Here is a 4,197-nt window from a genome sequence, read left to right as displayed (position 1 = left end):
TTGAGCTAGGAGAGATTGACATGCATATTATTAATATGGCAGCCGTGCTGCCCTGTTCTGAGCCAATTGCAATTTTCCACCTTTGGAACTTTGGTTTTCCTATATATGGCTACTATATTGTGATCACTACATCCAATGGATCTGGATACTGCTTTCACTCACATTTATGCAGCATTAGTAAAGCCGTGATCAATACATGACGATTATTTTATTCCTGTTGTTACACCCTGATCTGTTTCACCTATCTTTGTGCTTGTCTCCACCCCATTCAGGTGTCGCCCATCTTCCCTATTATCCCCAGTGTATTAATACCTGTTTTCTCTGTTGGTCTGTTGCCAGTTCGTCTTGTCAAGCCTACCAGCGGTTTCCTCGTTTTTCTAGTTTTCCCGGTTTTGACCATTCTCCCTGCCCTGAGCCTGCTGTTCTGTACCTTGCAACACCTCCTTGGATTTTCTGACACCTGCCTGCCCTGACCCTGAGCCTGCCTACCGTTCTGTACCTTTTGGAGTCTGTTCTGGATTACTGTCCTCTGGGTAGCTTAATGAAAGCCAGTCAATATTTAAATAATCCAGGAAATATACCTCTGATATCACATACATTATCAAGCATTTCACACGTTATCCAGATATTGACTGTTAGCACTTGGTGGTCTATAGCAGCTTCCCACCAGAATGGGCTTTAGGTGAGGCAGATGAACCTGTAGCCATATTACTTCAACAAACAATATATAACATGAGATCCTCTCTAATCCTTACAGGAATGTGGTTCTGAATATAAACAGCCGTCAAATTCATTGTCTAAGTGAGTTTCAGAGAGTCAGAATATGAATGTCATCTGTTACTAGCAAGTTAATAATTTCACAAACCTTATTTCTTAAGTGACATACTTTTAAAGTGGGCTATTTTGAGCCCTTTTCTGGGATACTTGTTTTCATTGCTTTACTGGGAAGCTTAGCAGAAGTAGATATTCTCATGTTATTTATGTTAGTGCAGTGTGAGCTGCACACAGTGGACTTCCTACTAGGGCACGGCACCTCAGTGCTAACAGCATAAATCTAGTTCATAGACACGTGATTGCTGCATACAACAGCTGTAGAATCGGCAGAGGCAATCAGGGCAGTTAGAGGGACATAAATTAGGTTACTTACATTGTGTCTACCAATGCCCCAGGTATAATGTACATTTGTTAAAGCATTATGACTCAGCAACACAATGGTAGGGATTAGCTGAGCTGGGCCTGGGTAATTAATAAGTAATTGTCTCAATGCAGCCCTATAATGCTGTGAAAGAATCCAGGGTCCACATTTCTCAATGTTGCTGTAACGGTGTACCCTGAGAGTAGGGAAGCAAGTTTAGGGAGGGAATACATTTAAGACCATGAACAAAACAATAAGCACAAACAGCGCACCAACATGAAATAGATAGACTAATGCCTGGGGAAAGAAACAAAGGGAGTGACATAAATAGGGTGGGTAATCAAGGAGGTGATGAAGTCCAGGTGAGTGTCAATAAGTGCTGGCACGCGTGACGATGGAGACAGGTGTGCATAATATCAGCAGTCTGGTGACCTATTGGCCAGAGATGGAGTATACGGGACAGTTTCATATGAACAGATATGTTCGTAAACCATGTGTGCAATCATTTCTAAGCAAATTGTGGGGTTTATCAATGTGTACTTATTCTTGCTATCTAATTCATAAACATGAAACCATTTAAGTCTAATTGAATAAGGTTGGAGGCAATCTAGTTAAACCAGTTAAATAATATAAAAGGCAACACTGAGGCATTGTGACTTGTCCAAAATGGCAAATCTTGCATTGCTGGAGGCTCTGGCACAAGCTGCATTATGCAGGAAGCGTGCTTTCAATGAGTGTGCAGATTTTATTGCTGAGAGTGACGCTTGGCTTATTAGTAGATGTAGTTTTCCAAGACATGTTTTATTGTAGCTCTGCAACCAACTCTCTCCAATATTAGAAAGGGAGATGAAATGCACCAATGCCATGCCAGTGCACACCCAAGTCCTCTCTCCCTCTGATTTTTGGCCACTGGAACATTCCAACGGGAGATTGCGAATCGGTCTGACATTTCACAACCAACCATGAGCCGAATATTGCCTGCAGACCTTTGTGGCGTTATTTCATTGACCCCCACAATACATAGTTTCTGTACACTGCTGTGCAGCAGGCCAGAGTGAAAAGGGATTTCCATACCATAGCTGGATTTCCCAATGTCATTGGAGCAGTTGACTGCACCCACATCGCAATAAAAGCACGCCCTGACCGTAGATTGCTTTGTATGTTTCTATTTTTATTTTGGTCAGGGTGTGATGTGGGTGGGTATTCTATGTTGTAGGTCTAGGTTTTCTTTTTCTATGTGTTTGGCCTGGCATGGTTCTCAATCAGGGGCAGCTGTCTATCGTTGTCTCTGATTGAGAGCCATACTTAGGTAGCCTGTTTTCCCATTTTGAGTTGTGGGTGATTATTTTTTGGGTTAGTGTTTGTTGCACCTGTCAGAACTGTTGGTTGATCCTTTTTTGTTCGTGTATTCATTCTGGATTAAAAGTATTATGGATAGGTGCTGCACTTTGGTCCTCCTCTCCTTCTACCAATGAAAATCATTGAATTACTTCAACTTTGGAAACCTTTTATGTTGACAATCTTTCAATGTGCAGGTCATCTGTGAGTCACATTTGGCTTTGTTGAATGTAGCGACCAAATGGCCAGGTGGGACACATGATTCATTCATTGTGCAGAACTGTTCAGTCGGCCTTAACCTCCAGGAAGGCGCTGTTGAGGATGGATGGCTTATTGGTAAGTGACTTGTGTATATTTTGCAAGGTTTGCCATGTTTATTTGCCATGTTAGACCTCTTCTGGGAAACAATATTTAAATGTGTTCATAACTGCAGGAGACCGGGGCTAGCCATGAAAAACATGGCTGACTCCCCTCACAAACCGCCTCAAACCAACGAGGCAAGGTACCACCAACCCCAGGGACGCACAAGAACAACAGTGGAGTGCACCATAGGCCTGCTGAAAGGGTATTGGCTGTGCTTGTCTGGGACAGGAGGCACATTGCGATACAAACTCTGCAATGTCTGCCTCTGAAATGACATTCCTTCAAATGCCATTACGTGAATGTAATACAATGTGCAAATTCCTTTTTAGGTTTGCTACATTGTCAAGGCTTGCAGTGTGCTCCACAACGTTGCAATCAAAAACTGAATGATCCACCCAGACCTGACGAGCCCATGCCTGACAGGGAGTGTTTCCCACCACCCATAGCTCTCTCCCATAGAGTCAATATCATACAGTTTTAGTTTCTTCCAAATATTGTAATTAAAGTAATAAGTATGACACAATCAACTTATTTCAATGATTTATTTATCTCAGGCCATTGCATACATCCTCCAGCTGCTGTTTAAGTCCAAGAATCTCTTGTTTCAGGACTGCGCCGGTCATAACATGGGGTGCAGCTGAAGCGCTCGCCAAAGAGAACCTTCTTGTAGGCCTGGGGATGGCTAAGGGTTCAGGCAAATCACCCACATCCAAAGATTTCATGTTTTTTTATATTCATTTTTTTCAAATATTTAGATGTGTTCATGGTTGTGAAAATAAAACTGGACTTACTATCAGTTGATGTGTCTGGTATTCCTTCAGGGTCTGGAAGAGGGTCCTCAGTATCACCATCACAAATGATGCCAGACACTGAGGTCTCTCCTTATGGTGCCAATGCGCTGGTCCATAGCACACAGTGAAGAGTCACTCTGCCCACCTGTTGCACTTATATCCGTTTGTGGATAATATTTTTTGCCTATGTTTTCAAATCAAACCATTTCGTTAACTGTTTTGCACTCAGATGAGGCAGAATTTACCACAGCTCTAACCTGCTTCCAAACAGTATTACTCTTGTCAAGCCATTGCTGATGGCTCCAAAAAGTATGGCTTGTTTTGCTTCCACGTCAATCAAAAGTTATATTTCTGCGTCCGAATGATTTCCGCCAACATGATTACTCCATGTTGGCGGACATTTATGAACTTGCAACTTTAAAGGGAAGGTTTGTGACCATAAATGGGTATTTAGGGTGGCTCTTTATGTAAATGATACTTCACATGCACTAGCAGTGTTTTAGAACGGGTCTGATTTATCAAGGTAAAATACTTACAGGTCTGTGTAAATCAAGCATACAAGCAATTGAT

The 4,197-nt window shown here is 42.2% G+C and overlaps 1 long non-coding RNA gene across 1 annotated transcript; it reads left to right on the top strand.

Moving 5' to 3' along the window:
• Positions 1-2,482: 2,482 nt before the first annotated feature.
• On the top strand, positions 2,483-3,583 carry LOC110525025 (uncharacterized). The gene is made up of 4 exons (XR_002473697.3): positions 2,483-2,573; positions 2,671-2,809; positions 2,907-3,038; positions 3,166-3,583. It is a non-coding gene; the product is annotated as an uncharacterized LOC110525025 (long non-coding RNA).
• Positions 3,584-4,197: the final 614 nt, after the last annotated feature.

This window comes from Oncorhynchus mykiss, chromosome 6, assembly GCF_057628025.1.
Source record: "Oncorhynchus mykiss isolate SJ-2025 chromosome 6, ASM5762802v1, whole genome shotgun sequence".
Lineage (NCBI taxonomy): Eukaryota > Metazoa > Chordata > Actinopteri > Salmoniformes > Salmonidae > Oncorhynchus > Oncorhynchus mykiss.
The sequence above is the reverse complement of the archived record's forward strand: the minus strand, read 5'-3'. Positions and strand labels throughout refer to the sequence as shown.